Here is a 9,887-nt window from a genome sequence, read left to right on the forward strand (position 1 = left end):
CCACCACTTTTGTGAGCCTGTAACACACATAAGATAGCAGCAAACAAAATAGCCATAATCACTGCCAGAAGGCCCAGGGTCAGTCCTGTTTCTTTGATGACAAAGATGTAGGTATTGTCTGTTGCTTTTTAACCTGTTGAGCAGTAAGAAGTGCTTTGGCATAAAATTTTGCTTATAAGGAAAGAACAGTTGGAGTCTGAGTTATAAAGCTTGTCTGTACTGGTAATTTATTGCAAAGGAAAGTGAGCATGTGAATCCCAGCTACTCTGCTCCAAGTGCATAATTAGCATGCCTTGGGATAGGATAGCTTCTTCCACTTTAAGAACAGATTATACAGCACCCTCCATCTAATTTGCATTGAAGGTGTCAGTATGGAGAGCTGGCAGGGGATAGCTGGTGTGCTCTCAGTTCCCATGTCAGCTTATTTAGCAGTAACTTCCTTGTGTCAACAGGTCTCAAGAATTTATGACTTAAAGGAAGAACACGGCAGGTCCAGAAATCTCCTCCCAGCCTGAGGAGGAAGAAAAAACACAGCTTGGATCTATCATTTGCTGCTTGCCACCATGACGTCAGCTCAGGGCTGAACTCTCTACCTGTGGCTGGGACCTTAAATAGGCTGACACCAGAAGAGAAAAGCACTTTCTCTTAGGTTTAACAGCAAGTAGCAGCAGCAACAGAAGCGGCAATGAGACGCTGTGTATTCCTCGCTGTGGTGCCCATCCTGATGTTGAGCCTTTCGGAAGGTAAGAAACACTATCTTCTGTTTTGGGATTTATCAGGGCAGCTATTCTGTGGCAGTGAATGGATCACTTAGTACTTTCAGCAGCTGCTGAGAGGCTGGAGGTCAGTGGCGATACACAACTCAGCATGTCTAGATTTTGGTTACTTAATGATGAAAAATGTTACTGCAAGCCAACCGTTTTCCTTGTTCACAGAACAATGCAAAATCACTGGTGCTTGTGATTAACTTAATTTAGCCTATTCCAAGAGCAGTTTTGGGGACCTGCATGCTAAACCCAGGTAATTCAAGCTCTATTACAGTCATAACAAAAGGTGCGACTGTTCCACCCCAGTACCCAGGGAAAGGAGTGCTGCCGCTGGCTTTCCGGCCAGAGGCTCCTTAACCAATCAGTCTGGAAAGCAGTGCCGCCTGAGCTGGCTCACAGACCATTTGTTCCCTCCTGTTGAAATTAATGGGAACTTCACCACCAACTTGGGTGGCAGAGAGTTGCACCGTGGTCTATTCAAACTGAAGAGCAGGTGTCATTCCTGAAGCCACTTACTACTTTTTCTCCATTGTGACAAATTCGGTAGTTGTGGGCCAGAGCCTCTGCCCAAACTTTCCTGTCCCTGATACTCAGTGACAGATACAAGGGAGCGAAGGCTTTGGCAGAAGTAGAGTTAAGGCAACTATATGAAGAGTTTTGTGGCAACTTGAAGCTGTGGGAGGACGGAAACTCCCAGCTAATAATGGAGATAAAGTTACAGAGATATGAGCCAAATTAAGACCTTCACTGACGCTGTTGAGCTTGCAACTGGTGAGCTTGCAACTGGTGACAGATGGTTGTGGGTCTCTGTTGACTACCGTGAGTGAACATACACATTTCCAGCAACACCTACAACATGTTACAGACCAATTTTTAGCTATAAATTTTAAGCATAGAAGTCTTCAAGATTGTCAGTTAGTTAGTTTTCTGTTTGGAGGCTTGTGGGTAACAGCAAGATGCGAAAAATCTTGACACAAGAGCTACGGAAAGCAACATGAGTCTTTCACTTACTTGAACAAACTTTGCATCAAGATGGGCCTGCCCAGAAACCTTTTTCATTCTAAGTAAATATTGTAAAAGGTTTGCAGGATGTGTCTGTTTGAATAGTACTGGCAAAGGCCCTGCCCTGCTCAGCAGCCAGATGTCTCTGTTATTCCATAACCTCAGTCGTAACATCCATTTCTTTATCTCCATAATAAACACCTAAGTCTATTAGCACATTCTGTTTCCTTACACAGAAGGCTGGGCCTAGGCAGACAGAGCCATAAAATAGCCACCTTTACTCAGGTTACCTCTGACAAGCCTGTCAGCCATGTTCAATTGCAGCTCATGTGCTCTGCTGTCACCACAGACACAATTCTTCCTGAGTCCAAAGGATACTCCTGGATGACTGTTAGCCAGAGCCTCTACAAGGCTAACAGTTGTTGTAGACTAAGGACTAGCTCTGTAAGCGGTTACTGCCCCAACATCCATTTTGAGAAGGCAGTCTAAACAATGCTCCAAAACCATGGCCTGTGGCCAGCACAGATTCATGTTATCATGGTTATAGGAAAAATGTACATTTCTTTACATTGACTGGGAAGCAAATAATGCTGCCTATAGGACTTGATGACCAGTGGAGGTAGAAGACTTGGCAGAGAACTGGCACAATTGCTTATGTTTCCCCTTCACCTATAGGAGACTAACGGATTACTTCAAGCATTGTGTTTTTGATGTGCCTTTTCTGTGTCAGCTTTATTGATCAGAAGAAAAAATTGTGTAAAATTTGCCTCACTTTGGATTTTCAAAGCTCTACAAAGCGTTTGAAAAGTGGAGTCTATTTTTCAAATGTCTGTTGAGATTTGCAATATTTTTTTAATATACCAGCTATAAGAGTGTGTTAGTTCCAAGGATTTTAGCCACAAATACGTTAGTCATCCAGCTGCATGCTGTTAATGACTTAGATTAAATTATGATTGCAGCTGCATTAACTCAGAGTAAATACATTTATTCCTGACTCATATATTAACCATTTCAGATTAAAGTTAGATCATATGATCCAAACGGGCCATTTGTCAGTATCACATATTTATCAGCAAGGCTGTTTTATTATTTGTTCTCATTACTTCTAGCCAAAAAAAAAAAAAAATCCAAACATTCTTTACATCAAGAGTTAAGAATGACACAGTTTAAATACAAAATAAACATCATAAAAATAAATAAATAAAATACTTTGGAAGAGTAAACACAGCAACAAGTAATGCTGAAAGCAGAATGTGAGGAAAATATTTTTCAACTATTGTCTGGTATCAGCCAGGTTTCTCTCTATTCAGAAAGAATTATAACAAGGAAGGAAAAGAATGAGAGAAATAATGTATACCGTCATAACTGCATGGAAGTGTAGTCCTGGAAAGAGGGTCTTGATACCACTGATGATAATTTAGCAAAATATGCATTCTTTGAATAAAAATACTCTGCTTTCAATGTCCACTTGAGTTTGTTACAGCATAGGAGAAGGTGTTAGCAAAGGCAGTCATTCTTCCACTGCTGCTCTGAAAGAGTCCATATAGAGTTTTTAATGCTGCCTCTCCTGAGAGCATCTTCCATATTTGCAAAGTATCTATATATGTATATCTTGCAGCAAATGTATTTTCTGTGGATTTAGCTGAGGTCTAGAGCAGAATCTCAAGAGCCACTGTGATAAAGTTAACTGCGGAGTGCAATGTCATGTAAATCTAATTAAAAACAGTGCAACTACTGAAAATGCATAATGGTAAAGGCACTGCTTGTTTAAGGGATGAAAAAAGCGAATTGACATACAAAGAGAAGGAGGGAACACTGGCACTAGGTCACAGCTCAGCTAGCTCTCAGGCTAAAGTATATGAGAGAATGAGATTCCCCTGACCCTGCTCTGGCAGCCAGCACTGGCCGTGTGGTCCTGCCTTGGGAAGGCGGAGGGAGCTGTATTGCAGGTAGACATGCATATGCTGGCAATTGAGCACGCCACAATCGCCTAGAGAATAAAGGCAGGAAGGGTACAAAAATGCTGTTGGTGTGAAGGAGCCAAATGCCAAGGGGAGGGAGAAGGACTACGAAGGAAGAAATGACACCAATGAGCCATTGGGCCAGGGAGAGCCCAAAGTCAGGACATGGCTGCCCGGGGCTGTGGCTGCTCAGCCCCACGCAAGTCCCCCACTCTACCTGCTCAGAGTTGTCCTGCGCACACAGAGTTCCCCAAGACTTTTCCAACACACAACACTAAGCTGTGCTACCGTCTCCTTTTCCTTTCATCAGGAAACAGCACTGGAAATACTACTACCACACCTGTGATGACAACAGCTTCAGGTAAGGAGCAAAGGGCCTCAGTCATCCCTTTCCGAGGATAGATTGGAGTAACTCAGTCCGAGGGAGCTCTGCAGGCCCCACAGGCAGGGGCAAGACCCCCTTCCCATTTTCCTCCGGGTTCCTCTCCCAGGGGAGACAAAGGTGCCTAGATCAAGGCTGGGAACGCTCTCCACTCCTCCCTCTTTCCTTGTTGGCCTTTGCTGCAACAGGGAAAGTGTTGGGGAAGATTAGAAGAGAGAGGCTGCTCTTTTCCTGCTTGGTGCCTTAGCCTCCTGCACCAGTCCCGAGTGCAAGAGGATCCCTGCAGAGGAGGTGCCCAGGGCAAGCCCATGACTGGGACCTCCAGGGAGTTGTTCCTGTGGCTGCTTGGAGCACGGGCAGGGAGGGAGCCGGGGCACAAACCAGCATGGGGCTGAGTGCCTGGGGTCACGGCCAGGGAGCATGGAGAGTTCCCTCCCAGGAATCCTCCATACCTGGCCAAGCCCCCTGTCCCGGCATGGTGCTGGGGGTCCCATCGAGGTTTGTCAAATCTCCTGCTGGCGTCACCCTGAGTTGGGGAAGCCTGCCCACCCCTCACCTCTTCCTCCACGGTGCCCTTGGGCGAGCGCATTCTTCCTGCCAGCACCCCCCGTTCCCATCATGCCTGCCCACCATCTGGAGCTACCGGCTGCCTCAAACTTCCACCCGAGTGATCCTGGGGAGAAGGCCTCTGTGGGGGAGCAGAGGGTGTGCTGGCTGTACTCAGTCTGATGGCACCCCTCGACCTGCTCTGGCAGCCGGTCCTGGCCGTGTGGTGCCACCCTGGGTGGGCAGAGGGGGCTTTCCTGCAAGGAGACACGCGTGTGCCGGTGGCTGAGCTGCCTGTGGGCAGTGAGTGCAGCTGAGCTGGGGGCAATACACTGCCTGTGTGGGGCACATGCTCAAGCCTTGGGATCTAGGGGAGAAGGGGCCATGGACATGTCAGACGACAGAGCCATCATGGCCAGGGAGAGCCCAAAGTCAGGACATGGCTGCCCGGGGCTGTGGCTGCTCAGCCCCACGCAAGTCCCCCACTCTACCTGCTCAGAGTTGTCCTGCGCACACAGAGTTCCCCAAGACTTTTCCAACACACAACACTAAGCTGTGCTACCGTCTCCTTTTCCTTTCATCAGGAAACAGCACTGGAAATACTACTACCACACCTGTGATGACAACAGCTTCAGGTAAGGAGCAAAGGGCCTCAGTCATCCCTTTCCGAGGATAGATTGGAGTAACTCAGTCCGAGGGAGCTCTGCAGGCCCCACAGGCAGGGGCAAGACCCCCTTCCCATTTTCCTCCGGGTTCCTCTCCCAGGGGAGACAAAGGTGCCTAGATCAAGGCTGGGAACGCTCTCCACTCCTCCCTCTTTCCTTGTTGGCCTTTGCTGCAACAGGGAAAGTGTTGGGGAAGATTAGAAGAGAGAGGCTGCTCTTTTCCTGCTTGGTGCCTTAGCCTCCTGCACCAGTCCCGAGTGCAAGAGGATCCCTGCAGAGGAGGTGCCCAGGGCAAGCCCATGACTGGGACCTCCAGGGAGTTGTTCCTGTGGCTGCTTGGAGCACGGGCAGGGAGGGAGCCGGGGCACAAACCAGCATGGGGCTGAGTGCCTGGGGTCACGGCCAGGGAGCATGGAGAGTTCCCTCCCAGGAATCCTCCATACCTGGCCAAGCCCCCTGTCCCGGCATGGTGCTGGGGGTCCCATCGAGGTTTGTCAAATCTCCTGCTGGCGTCACCCTGAGTTGGGGAAGCCTGCCCACCCCTCACCTCTTCCTCCACGGTGCCCTTGGGCGAGCGCATTCTTCCTGCCAGCACCCCCCGTTCCCATCATGCCTGCCCACCATCTGGAGCTACCGGCTGCCTCAAACTTCCACCCGAGTGATCCTGGGGAGAAGGCCTCTGTGGGGGAGCAGAGGGTGTGCTGGCTGTACTCAGTCTGATGGCACCCCTCGACCTGCTCTGGCAGCCGGTCCTGGCCGTGTGGTGCCACCCTGGGTGGGCAGAGGGGGCTTTCCTGCAAGGAGACACGCGTGTGCCGGTGGCTGAGCTGCCTGTGGGCAGTGAGTGCAGCTGAGCTGGGGGCAATACACTGCCTGTGTGGGGCACATGCTCAAGCCTTGGGATCTAGGGGAGAAGGGGCCATGGACATGTCAGACGACAGAGCCATCATGGCCAGGGAGAGCCCAAAGTCAGGACATGGCTGCCCGGGGCTGTGGCTGCTCAGCCCCACGCAAGTCCCCCACTCTACCTGCTCAGAGTTGTCCTGCGCACACAGAGTTCCCCAAGACTTTTCCAACACACAACACTAAGCTGTGCTACCGTCTCCTTTTCCTTTCATCAGGAAACAGCACTGGAAATACTACTACCACACCTGTGATGACAACAGCTTCAGGTAAGGAGCAAAGGGCCTCAGTCATCCCTTTCCGAGGATAGATTGGAGTAACTCAGTCCGAGGGAGCTCTGCAGGCCCCACAGGCAGGGGCAAGACCCCCTTCCCATTTTCCTCCGGGTTCCTCTCCCAGGGGAGACAAAGGTGCCTAGATCAAGGCTGGGAACGCTCTCCACTCCTCCCTCTTTCCTTGTTGGCCTTTGCTGCAACAGGGAAAGTGTTGGGGAAGATTAGAAGAGAGAGGCTGCTCTTTTCCTGCTTGGTGCCTTAGCCTCCTGCACCAGTCCCGAGTGCAAGAGGATCCCTGCAGAGGAGGTGCCCAGGGCAAGCCCATGACTGGGACCTCCAGGGAGTTGTTCCTGTGGCTGCTTGGAGCACGGGCAGGGAGGGAGCCGGGGCACAAACCAGCATGGGGCTGAGTGCCTGGGGTCACGGCCAGGGAGCATGGAGAGTTCCCTCCCAGGAATCCTCCATACCTGGCCAAGCCCCCTGTCCCGGCATGGTGCTGGGGGTCCCATCGAGGTTTGTCAGATCTCCTGCTGGCGTCACCCTGAGTTGGGGAAGCCTGCCCACCCCTCACCTCTTCCTCCACGGTGCCCTTGGGCGAGCGCATTCTTCCTGCCAGCACCCCCCGTTCCCATCATGCCTGCCCACCATCTGGAGCTACCGGCTGCCTCAAACTTCCACCCGAGTGATCCTGGGGAGAAGGCCTCTGTGGGGGAGCAGAGGGTGTGCTGGCTGTACTCAGTCTGATGGCACCCCTCGACCTGCTCTGGCAGCCGGTCCTGGCCGTGTGGTGCCACCCTGGGTGGGCAGAGGGGGCTTTCCTGCAAGGAGACACGCGTGTGCCGGTGGCTGAGCTGCCTGTGGGCAGTGAGTGCAGCTGAGCTGGGGGCAATACACTGCCTGTGTGGGGCACATGCTCAAGCCTTGGGATCTAGGGGAGAAGGGGCCATGGACATGTCAGACGACAGAGCCATCATGGCCAGGGAGAGCCCAAAGTCAGGACATGGCTGCCCGGGGCTGTGGCTGCTCAGCCCCACGCAAGTCCCCCACTCTACCTGCTCAGAGTTGTCCTGCGCACACAGAGTTCCCCAAGACTTTTCCAACACACAACACTAAGCTGTGCTACCGTCTCCTTTTCCTTTCATCAGGAAACAGCACTGGAAATACTACTACCACACCTGTGATGACAACAGCTTCAGGTAAGGAGCAAAGGGCCTCAGTCATCCCTTTCCGAGGATAGATTGGAGTAACTCAGTCCGAGGGAGCTCTGCAGGCCCCACAGGCAGGGGCAAGACCCCCTTCCCATTTTCCTCCGGGTTCCTCTCCCAGGGGAGACAAAGGTGCCTAGATCAAGGCTGGGAACGCTCTCCACTCCTCCCTCTTTCCTTGTTGGCCTTTGCTGCAACAGGGAAAGTGTTGGGGAAGATTAGAAGAGAGAGGCTGCTCTTTTCCTGCTTGGTGCCTTAGCCTCCTGCACCAGTCCCGAGTGCAAGAGGATCCCTGCAGAGGAGGTGCCCAGGGCAAGCCCATGACTGGGACCTCCAGGGAGTTGTTCCTGTGGCTGCTTGGAGCACGGGCAGGGAGGGAGCCGGGGCACAAACCAGCATGGGGCTGAGTGCCTGGGGTCACGGCCAGGGAGCATGGAGAGTTCCCTCCCAGGAATCCTCCATACCTGGCCAAGCCCCCTGTCCCGGCATGGTGCTGGGGGTCCCATCGAGGTTTGTCAAATCTCCTGCTGGCGTCACCCTGAGTTGGGGAAGCCTGCCCACCCCTCACCTCTTCCTCCACGGTGCCCTTGGGCGAGCGCATTCTTCCTGCCAGCACCCCCCGTTCCCATCATGCCTGCCCACCATCTGGAGCTACCGGCTGCCTCAAACTTCCACCCGAGTGATCCTGGGGAGAAGGCCTCTGTGGGGGAGCAGAGGGTGTGCTGGCTGTACTCAGTCTGATGGCACCCCTCGACCTGCTCTGGCAGCCGGTCCTGGCCGTGTGGTGCCACCCTGGGTGGGCAGAGGGGGCTTTCCTGCAAGGAGACACGCGTGTGCCGGTGGCTGAGCTGCCTGTGGGCAGTGAGTGCAGCTGAGCTGGGGGCAATACACTGCCTGTGTGGGGCACATGCTCAAGCCTTGGGATCTAGGGGAGAAGGGGCCATGGACATGTCAGACGACAGAGCCATCATGGCCAGGGAGAGCCCAAAGTCAGGACATGGCTGCCCGGGGCTGTGGCTGCTCAGCCCCACGCAAGTCCCCCACTCTACCTGCTCAGAGTTGTCCTGCGCACACAGAGTTCCCCAAGACTTTTCCAACACACAACACTAAGCTGTGCTACCGTCTCCTTTTCCTTTCATCAGGAAACAGCACTGGAAATACTACTACCACACCTGTGATGACAACAGCTTCAGGTAAGGAGCAAAGGGCCTCAGTCATCCCTTTCCGAGGATAGATTGGAGTAACTCAGTCCGAGGGAGCTCTGCAGGCCCCACAGGCAGGGGCAAGACCCCCTTCCCATTTTCCTCCGGGTTCCTCTCCCAGGGGAGACAAAGGTGCCTAGATCAAGGCTGGGAACGCTCTCCACTCCTCCCTCTTTCCTTGTTGGCCTTTGCTGCAACAGGGAAAGTGTTGGGGAAGATTAGAAGAGAGAGGCTGCTCTTTTCCTGCTTGGTGCCTTAGCCTCCTGCACCAGTCCCGAGTGCAAGAGGATCCCTGCAGAGGAGGTGCCCAGGGCAAGCCCATGACTGGGACCTCCAGGGAGTTGTTCCTGTGGCTGCTTGGAGCACGGGCAGGGAGGGAGCCGGGGCACAAACCAGCATGGGGCTGAGTGCCTGGGGTCACGGCCAGGGAGCATGGAGAGTTCCCTCCCAGGAATCCTCCATACCTGGCCAAGCCCCCTGTCCCGGCATGGTGCTGGGGGTCCCATCGAGGTTTGTCAAATCTCCTGCTGGCGTCACCCTGAGTTGGGGAAGCCTGCCCACCCCTCACCTCTTCCTCCACGGTGCCCTTGGGCGAGCGCATTCTTCCTGCCAGCACCCCCCGTTCCCATCATGCCTGCCCACCATCTGGAGCTACCGGCTGCCTCAAACTTCCACCCGAGTGATCCTGGGGAGAAGGCCTCTGTGGGGGAGCAGAGGGTGTGCTGGCTGTACTCAGTCTGATGGCACCCCTCGACCTGCTCTGGCAGCCGGTCCTGGCCGTGTGGTGCCACCCTGGGTGGGCAGAGGGGGCTTTCCTGCAAGGAGACACGCGTGTGCCGGTGGCTGAGCTGCCTGTGGGCAGTGAGTGCAGCTGAGCTGGGGGCAATACACTGCCTGTGTGGGGCACATGCTCAAGCCTTGGGATCTAGGGGAGAAGGGGCCATGGACATGTCAGACGACAGAGCCATCATGGCCAGGG

General features: G+C 53.4%; 1 long non-coding RNA gene across 1 annotated transcript; it reads left to right on the forward strand.

Annotated features, from left to right (window-relative positions):
• The first annotated feature begins 331 nt into the window (after window positions 1–331).
• On the forward strand, window positions 332–6,213 carry LOC138684972 (uncharacterized). The gene is made up of 3 exons (XR_011324190.1): window positions 332–743; window positions 4,041–4,091; window positions 5,243–6,213. It is a non-coding gene; the product is annotated as an uncharacterized lncRNA (long non-coding RNA).
• The last annotated feature ends 3,674 nt before the right edge of the window (window positions 6,214–9,887 follow it).

Source organism: Haliaeetus albicilla, chromosome 4 (assembly GCF_947461875.1).
Source record: "Haliaeetus albicilla chromosome 4, bHalAlb1.1, whole genome shotgun sequence".
Lineage (NCBI taxonomy): Eukaryota > Metazoa > Chordata > Aves > Accipitriformes > Accipitridae > Haliaeetus > Haliaeetus albicilla.